General features: G+C 52.8%; 1 protein-coding gene across 2 annotated transcripts in view; it reads right to left on the bottom strand.

Annotated features, from left to right (window-relative positions):
- Positions 1–3237, bottom strand: part of LOC105188716 (zinc finger protein castor homolog 1) — an 84097-nt gene extending 80860 nt beyond the window's left edge. For both annotated transcript variants that reach the window (XM_019843947.2, XM_025300844.1), the window contains exon 1: positions 1976–3237. The gene's annotated coding sequence lies outside the window, so the exon portion shown is untranslated. The remainder of the gene's footprint in view (positions 1–1975) is intronic.
- Positions 3238–9632: the final 6395 nt, after the last annotated feature.

The following is a 9632-nucleotide window of genomic DNA, read 5'->3' as shown; positions in this document are numbered from 1 at the left end:
CGTCTCCACGATTATACCCACAGTCGATCGATATCCGCGCGATGCCCTGCCGCGGCGGTTACCACTGATCGTTTCCTCTCGCACTTTAACCCCTCTCGCTTTACCGTTGATTGTTTTTGCAAAAGTTTTAGCTTCTTTTTGTTTCATCAATTGAATTTATTCCGGGGCACTTTGTCATACCGGTAACAAATTAGAAAGTATAAACACGAGATAAACTGGTCACTAAACCTGTTTGTATGCATCCAAGGTGTCTTTTTCTTCGTACTTTTCTTCGCATCATTTCTTCGCGTCGGGTGAAATGGCGCGAAATAATTCGTGCAAAAGCTCCTTTTGCGCAGAGCAGAATTTTGCCGCGGTAATACAATTATCAAAAAGTACTAACGGAGTGTCGCGCGCTTTTGATTAGCATTCGCGCGCCGCCGAGCCAAGAAAAAGATAATAATCCTGATAAATTGTACGCCGTAAACATCGGCATACAAGCCGTTACGTGTTTGCGAACCAAATAAACACGTCGGATTCTCAGTGCGACAGCAAAATCGAGACAGCAATTCGTGCGACGCTTTTATCGGCGAGCGGAACGCCGCAATGAGAACGAGATGCTGGACATAGAGTGGGCGTAGAGAGGAAGAGAGAAAGGGGAAGAGAGAGAGAGAGAGAGAGAGAGAACCGGCGGCGACTTCCGTGTGAAAAAAAAACGAAAACGCGAGGAAAGGAAGTGACATAATCACTAGGAAACCTTCCTGTGTCGGGAGATCGAGGTCGAATTCCGGCAGGAAGGTCGCCGTTTGCGGACGGGACGGATAATTTTCGGCTCGTCCGGTTTTCCGGCCACGGGCGATTTAACGTCGACGGGTCGGGCTAAACTACGTTATCAGGCGTACGATATTATTATTATTATTATTATTGCGTGCGGGATGATCGCGAGGGAAGGCCCTCCCTCTCGCTCGAGACGAAAAAGAAACGAAGCTCTCTAGGCTACGAGGGCACGAAGTGAAATCCGAACGCAACGGCCGCGGCGCAGCGTTCGGACGGCGCGCTGCGCCGCGCCGCGCGGGTTATATTCTGCCAAATCGATCCGCGCTCGAATGTAAAAGCCGACGGAATAGTCGTTGGCGCGTTCACGGCGCGAGATTTCCGGCGAGCGGATTTTTATCGCGGCGAACTCCGCGAAACCGTCAGAAACGTTCGCACGGTTGCTAATTTCGTTCCCCGAGACGCGTCTCAGATCGACGCGGAAAGTTTGGGACACGAAAGCTGCCAACTTCTTTACTGCTTCTCGAGCGGTGGCCCGCTCAACGCTGTGACATAACTTGAGCACATTATCGCTAACATTGTTCGGGCTGAGGAAATTTTACGAGCCGCGCCTATCGGCCGCGAACCATGGAAATAAACGTAGGAATGCGAAGAGCACTAGCGGGGGGGGGGGGGGGGGAAGGGGGAAGCACTGTCTATGAATTTTTGTGACAACGAGGACTTTGCCGCTCTCCTCCGTTTCAACGCGCTGTAAGAATGATGAAGGAACCTATCGACACGCTATTATCGCACGCGTGTCGTACATCACGAGAGACAAACTGCTGATTTGCACGATTTACAATCATTTTGTACAACTCGAAACTCGATACACTCCATGGTAGACGATTCCTCTTTCGGCACGACACATGTAGCGACAGAGCATTACCGATGAAAAAAAGTCGGGTGGATGCCGGATATTTTCAATGATATTTTCAGAACGAGAAATGACAAAATTGTGACCCAACAACAGATTTCTTGGCATGGCAAGTGCTGTTGTTGACCACTAGCCGTCGGTGTTACTCTCCACCAAACGGTCCACCAAATACCAACGCGATTCAATCCAATACCAATTCCAGAGTCTTGGTATTGGACGTTCCAATTAGCCAGAGGTTTACCTCTCGCGTCAAGTCAATGAGAGACATCGATCGAATTCCCGTACGGGAGGCGAAAAAATAGACTTTACCTCTTCCTCTCTAGTTGGTATCACCGTTCCTTCCACGAGGCACTCCCATCGATATTACCATAGTTCTGACCACGCGTTTCGGCTCGACGAGCTCAACGAAGCAGTTACCGATTATCCACACTGATCACCCCCGATTCTATTCAACCCCGGTTCTGTTCACTCCAATACGTGACAATTCAATATGGCTCGCGCACTAAACTCGCAGAGAGGCCCTGCGACCAAGATCACTCACACCGAACAGACAGGAGAGTCTTTGGATTCGTCGCTGATCGCACCCACCAACCAACCGATCCAATCGAGCGATCGAGCTTCGTGACGGAACTCTCTCTCTCTCTCTCTCTCTCTCTCTGAGGCTTCTTGCAGGAGTCTTATTTCGCGAGGAACATGGGACAGGCATCGGCTCTCTTACAGATCGTCCACCTTCAAAACCAACACCGAGACCACTTTCCACCCTCACCGACTTGGCCGACCGGCCATCGAAACGCGAACACTCTCCGTGCCACCCTGAACACTGTCACTCCTCGGGCTCCGGGAAACGTCCAAATGATCATTCGACATCCTCGGTCAAGGCCTGGGTTCTCTCTCGGTTCGAGGGATCAGTGGTCCTCCCAATCGATCACCACTGATTTTTCCTGTTCTGCTGATTAAGAAGTCTCATGACGCACCGTGTCGAACCGAATTTGCGGCCCAATTTGTGACGCCCAAAGGACTCTCTCTCTCTCTCTCTCTCTCTCTCTCTCTCTCTCTCTCCACTGGAGACTGGAATTTCCAATTTTATCGCGGCATGGGAGAGACAGACCGTCTGACCTCTGGAGGGTCAAAGAGGTGAGAGAGTGACAGTTTCGGTAGTAATGGCACACCGGTGGCCGCGAGTCGCGGCTAATGAACGTTCCCGACCGAGTATGCAGCACCAAAACGCAATCGTGAGAAGCGGGTCATTTCCGGGAGTTGTCGCGACACTCGGCAACTGTCGCTTCGACGAATCCTCGCTGCTCGGAAGGGTGATAGCGCGTAGGAGCCGCGCGCGGGTTCTCCACCCGTGGAACTCGGTGTCGAGCCGTGTGTCTCTTCGATTCCCGAGGCTGTCTAAGCACCCGCGATGAAGAGGGAGGTGCGCGCTCGCGCGCTCGCGTCCGATCGAGAGGGGGAAGAAGTGGGGGTGGTCTTCCGGAGCCCGCGTCCGAAGAGGGCGGTTCGCTTCGCGTCTTCCTCAGACTCGCGCAAATTTGCTCGCCGCGCGCGCGTTTCCACCGCCACCCCCGACCCACGACGACGACGACGACTGACGCGACGGTGACGACGATGACGACAATGACAACGACGACGACGACGACGACGACGACGACGACGACGACGGCGACGACGACGACGACGACGACGACGACGACGACGATGACGACGACGACGACGACGACGACGACGACGACGACGACGACGACGACGACGACGACGACGACGGCGACGACGACGACGACGACGACGACGACGGCCACCCCGCCGCCGATAATGAAGCTTTTGCCGCCACGAAGGAATATCGGATGGTTTATCCGGTTCTCCGGGTTCTCCACCGAGCCCGGAATGTCAGAGAGGAGAGTGCGCGTGGCTCGGCTGGCGCGAGATGACTGAACCCCTCCGAAGGGTGAGAGACAGAGACGGCGGAGAGGGGGAGCAGGGGTGGGAGAGCGGGGAGAGAAACACGCCAAACTCCCCCTGGCCCCTCTTTCACCGACAGAGAAAGACCGCGGGTTTCAAGGGTCCCCACCAAGCGCTTGTTGGAGAATGCCCCACCCCGTCGAGAGCAGTGACGCGTCGCATTCTCCCCGCCTTCGCCTGTCGTACCACCGCCTCCCACCCCCGACAAAGAGCGTCGTTGCCCCTTCCCAGCTGGCCGCCGGCGTCGTCGCGATACTCGCCGCCGCACGGCTGCGACGAACGACGATGACGACGACGACGACGACGACGACGACGACGACGACGGGGGCAAAGAGACGGAGTTCTGCCACCGCCACGCGACTCCTTCCTCTTCTTCCGCTCCGCGATCGCTGTCGCACGCATTCGTTCACCGGCTGGCGAGCCGCGCGTACCGCGCGCGCGCTCCTCGCGCGTCGCCCGCGACCAGCAGCCCCCGCTGCGCGCACGCGGATAGGTGGCTGTAGGATCGCGGGGGTGGCTACGCCGAGAACATTAACCCCTTTACACGATCGAGGAGGGTAATGGAGTTACTCGAGGGTGACTTTTTGACCGTACTTTCGGCGTACGAGTGGATGCTCTTGTCGCCGTGAGCGCGTAACGCGTATACGTAAAGCGACGATGGTATTTTTTTTTCAAAGGAGGTACTGTGAATTTTATTTCCGAGATCATTAGTTCGCTGAGATGATGACGAGGAGTCATCCCAAGCTCTCTTTTCACGACGACGCGTTTGCGCGTGCGGTCGCGGGCAACACTTTCGTCACACACACACACACACACACACACACACACGCGCGCCGTTCAAGCAATTTTGATTAATTATCACCGTGTTCGTTCGTATTTTGTTTGTACCTTTCATTAGACAATTTTTGGCTAGCATATTGTAATTTTGTCAGGTGGCGAAATACATGACGCATAGAGACAAAACCGGTTGCCGGTTCAACCACGCCATTATGTTTCACGAGTAGGGAGAGTCGAGCGGGATTTCGAAGTGCATTAATTTTCCACCCCTGCGCAGAATCGCCACTTTATCCTACACAGGACGGTTCCGCCGACCAATGACGTCACTCGAGTGCCCTCGAAGGACACTCCTACTTTTTACCCCCCTCGAAGGTCTTTGTCGATACTGTACTTGTGCGAGATGCTCATCGCTGGCGCGTTACGCAGGGGCTGGCAATTATTCGGGGTTCCTCTGGATGTCGCTAATTGAGAGAAAATGAGGGACAATATTCTGTCGCGGAAAGTGGGACGCGACCGGCGGATTTTCGGAAGAAAATAGAAAACTGAAGCCAGAATGAAAGAAAAAAAGGAAAAAAGACAAATAGGAGAAGGGGTTCTATATTCGCGATGGGGAATTATCGAAGAAGAACCAGAGGTAGAAACGTCCGACACGCTCGTTGACAATTTCATTAAGTAAATGAGATTGTAATAAGAGATTTCTTCTTCCAGTAAGAAGCAACGAGAAAAAAAAATCGATCGAGATGCGCATTGGTCTAATTTTCTTTCCTTTTTCTTTCCTCTTCCACGTACTTGTTATTCCCGTTACGTTTCTGATACATCGCGACATTAATATCCCTTCCAACTTTTAGATTGACGTTTCCGAGCTATTTACATCGTGCGGGTAGCTTGTAACGGGGATTAAGGATGATTAAAGCTGAAAAGAGTCATAAACGAAAATGGGCCTGATTCACGTGATTATACCAGTCCGCCGTGTGAACGTTCCTCCTCCTGCCTTTTGATTTCTTAACGCGCTCATTTATCACAATTATCGTCCCGTTCGTATTTATATTCCTATATCTCTTATATATTTCTCGCGCCGGTGCTACATGTTACCGGTGTTACGCGTCTCTCGTCTATTTATCGGAATCCCGCGGATTATCCTCTCTCCGTATATATCGCGAAGAAATATACGTTACGTTACTTGCTTGTTAACCGAGTAATTATCTTAATCCATAATTTCTTTCATGTACTCATCATCCGAGCTATTACTGGCCGAATACCGCGAGGATTAATTGAGTAACGCGCGGCTCAAATCAGTCAACAAACTGCGGGAGAATTATTGAACAAATTTCACGACATACTTATTATGAATATTGTTTTATACTTTTTAGTCCCTGTTTAGATAAATAGGGAGGGCGTTGAACTCCGGGCTTTTCTTCGATATTACGCGCGCGCGCGCGCGCGCGGTCGACGATCAGGTAGTCGATTTTCGGTAAAGTAGAATGTGGGAAAATGTCGCGGAGTCCCGTTAGGTCCCGAAAGGGTTGAAGCGGAACCCCTCGAAAATGGGTCAGGACGCCCTCGTGCGTCCTCGCGCCGTCTCCCTTCCTCCCTCGGCGTTTTCTTAAAGGGCCGCTTAATCCACCATCCAATAAGGTATCGTGTATCCAGGTATCGGAAATACTACGGGACCGCATGATTTTGCGTAATGTGCCAATGATTTAACGCGCGGATCCTTCGTACGGCTTCCGAAGGGGTTTCGATTTCCGTGAAAAGGGTTTTACCGTTTCGGGGATCGTGTGAGAAAACCATTAGCTTCAAGAAACCCTCAAATAACGGAAGGCCGTTCAGGGGTGAATGGAAAAGGTCGCTCCCGATTTTTCAGGTATATAGAGACTCCTGTGACGACTCTATATTATTCCGCTTCGGTGATTAAAAACACATACGCGGGCAAGTTGTATAAATAAAATATTTACAGAGAGAAAGAGAGAGAGAGACGAGCATGCATAGAGAAAACCGGATTGAATTTTATTCGTGACAACCAATTTATATTTTTATTTTTATAAATTATGGTATGCGTACAACTCAAGATGATTTGATAATTTTATCAGCGGGATAATTTTCCCTTGTCGACAAGATCGACACTCCTTGAGGAATGGATTTACGGAAACGTGAAAAAATGTCCCGCGGACAAGTGAAAGTTGAACGTACTCTCTCTCTCTCTCTCTCTCTCTCTCTCTCTCTCTCTCTCTCTCGCGGAGCATTCCCAAAGTTTAAAAATATCGCACGGTCTTAGCCCTTCCAGTGAAAATATGAATTTTTTATCTCTCCCTCGCGAGCCATATGGCTGATGCGCGTCTCCCGAGGGTAGGAAGACAAAAAAGACAGAGAGAGAGAGAGAGAGAGAGAGAGAGAGAGAGAACCGAGGGGAGTAGGGAACGCGGTCTAAAAAACCGGAGAAACTCCATAAGACGAATATTTTTAGAGTCGAATTTCCAAGGTAGTTTCCGTGGTTGAACGCGGCCATACAGGAAAGAGGAAAGGGTTACCGTTTCTCTCTCTTTTTTACCGTGCGCGCCTACCCTATCGTTTCCGCGTCTAAATCCTGCCCGCCACGTTTCCCCTTTCGCCCGCCTCCTTCGTATTTACAGGATTCCCGGATAAACCAGATGTCATCTTGACAAATCTGTCTCTCGGCGCTTCGTCTTCCGTCATCTGTTCCTCGCATCGAGCGAGAAAAAAACCATCCGAGATAATTATGAATCTGAAGGCGGAGCTGACAATCTTGCTCGCGCAGACGCGGTAGAGGGAAGAAAGAGCGAGCGAGCGAGCGAGCGAGCGAGAAAAAGAGAGAGAGAGAGAGAGAGAGAGAGAGAGAGAGAGGCGAGAATCAAAGTCCAAATCCCAGAGAGCATATCGCGACGAGGTAATAACCCGCTTTGCCGCGGCGCGATTGACTCTGCCGCGCGGCCGAATGAAAATCGTCGGAGAGTCGTCGGACGACGCGAAAATATATCGCGGCGGGAGAATCGGCGCGGCTAAACGCTGCGGATACAGCGGCGGAGATCTGGACGTGCGCGTTTTGCCGTGCGCGAGAGCGTGTGTCGTCGGCGTATCTACGAGCGTTACACCGCGGGCAATGCATCCAGCAACGCGTTGGTACTCGTCCGACATGGAATGTGGTCCGGTTCCCGAGAGCGCGAGCGCGAGCGCGAGCGCGAGCGCGGGCGCGGGCGCGGACGCGAGCGGAGAGCACTGCTATAGTTCCCGTTTTTTATCGCTTCGTAATGCATTAGCCATAATAGCCGCACGCACTTAATGGACTGTAGCCTCGTTACAGTACGCCACGCCGTGGGTGGATACGCCGCTCGTCCGCGAAGCGCGCCCGCGTCCGTTCTCGCTCGCGTTCTTGTCAGTCTCCGCGGACGCATCGATATCGCGTGCGTTGCGTTTCGCGTTTCGCGCTTTTTCTCGCGATTTCATCCGAGTTCGTCTCCACTTTCCGACTCCGACTTGCTTCCTTCCATCCTACCGAAGTCTCCTTCGTCCGGTCTACTTTTATTCGTTTTCTTTTCTTATTTTCTCTTTTTCTCGTTTTATCCTGCGTATATGTGTGACTCACGGAAAGAAAGAAGAATATATAAAAGGGGATGCACTTATTGTTGAACCAGACGCGGCATCAGGAGGAGACTCTCCGGCGAGGGGATCGATGAATTCTCTCCCCCGAGATTCTCTCTCTCTCTCTCTCTCTCTCTCTCTCTCTCTCTCTCTGCGGGGATTATTTCTCATCGCTTTGTACATTTAGCGTGTTTCTCGCGTTCGGTGCGCATCTCGAGGCCTTCCGTCTCTCGGCCCATAGATATGCAATCTCGCCCGCGCTCTCGCGCGGAGAGATAAAACCATTACTCGCGCATTACCCCCCATCATTCGTCAAAGCAATCACGCTCGCTATTCTCCTTAAACAAATGGAGAAACCCGCATCGACGGTCACGATCGCATCGATCAATAATCACGCCTGCGAAAATCGCATCCCACGGTAGCGTATTATTTATACCGAGCGACGAGAGACGCGCTCGCAAGCACAAAGAAGCGCATAGAAAAGCAAATAACTTTCTCCGCAACGCCGGATATTGGATTACCCATTGTAACATGGGCGAATGCGCGCGATCGCGTCGGGGGGGGGGGGGAGGGGGAAGCTGAATTAAAACATAACAGCGGGAAATGCGATTCGCGATCCAGTGGGTAGGTAGGTAGGTAGGTAGGTACCGAGTGCCTCTGCTGCGTCTTCACAGCACGCGCCTCGAGTATAACATTAGAGCCATGTTCAAACTCGACGAAACGCGAGCGCATTTTCGAAACGTCACGCACAGTCGCCCCGGCGACTCTCTTTCGACGCGACTCTAGCGCGAGATTACGCGGAAAGTAGGTCTCTCCCTGCGGAGTACCCTCCCGCGACGATCACATCGCCGTGAGGATCAGAGCGCGATTCTCTCTCTCTCTCTCTCTCTCTCTCCTCCTCGGACGACGACCATCGATCGTCACCTGGAACCAGAAAACAATTTCGCGAAACCGGGTAACAAATCCAGTCCGAGCGCACGCACACGCACACACGCGCGTACCCACCGACGCGCGTTAATAACCGCATCGGCCGAGCGCGCGCGCGCGCGCGCACGCACGCACACGCGCGACCCGCAAGTTTTAATCTCACGTGCGTCCCCGGATCGAGAAGCACACCGGTGGGATTACCAACACGCCCTCGTAACGGCACACGCACGCGCCTCGCGCGCACGTCTGAAATATTCAAAGGTCCCTCTCTCGCCGTCTCCGCGCGAGCACGCCGCCTTTTTCGCCGGGCGTGTGCGTGCGCGTGTGTGTGCGCGTACATGTGCGTCTCGCCGGGACTGGTTTTCGATATGACTCACGCGTGTAACGCCGTTCGATACGTGTATTAGTGTGCTCGTATATCAAAACCAGTAGGCACCCCCGACATCGCGGGATCCTCGCGCTCTCGTGCGCGCGCGCGCGCGCGCTGTCCTTTCCCCCCGCGCTCCCTCGCCTCTCCTCTCCTCTCCTCTCCTCTCCTCTTCTCTTCTCTCCTCTGGCTCTCTCGCTCCCTCGTGCGCGCGCTTTACGCAGGAACGCGTACGCGTGTATGAGCAAGTCGCCCGGCTCGCCACAACGGCGTGTTCCCTCATTTTTGCAGACTACCTTAAGTCTAAGTCGTTCTATTTAAGCGAGCGCATGGAAT

Source organism: Harpegnathos saltator, unplaced genomic scaffold (assembly GCF_003227715.2).
Source record: "Harpegnathos saltator strain DR-91 unplaced genomic scaffold, Hsal_v8.6 scaffold384, whole genome shotgun sequence".
NCBI lineage: Eukaryota > Metazoa > Arthropoda > Insecta > Hymenoptera > Formicidae > Harpegnathos > Harpegnathos saltator.
This window is presented reverse-complemented; position numbering and strand designations above follow the sequence as displayed.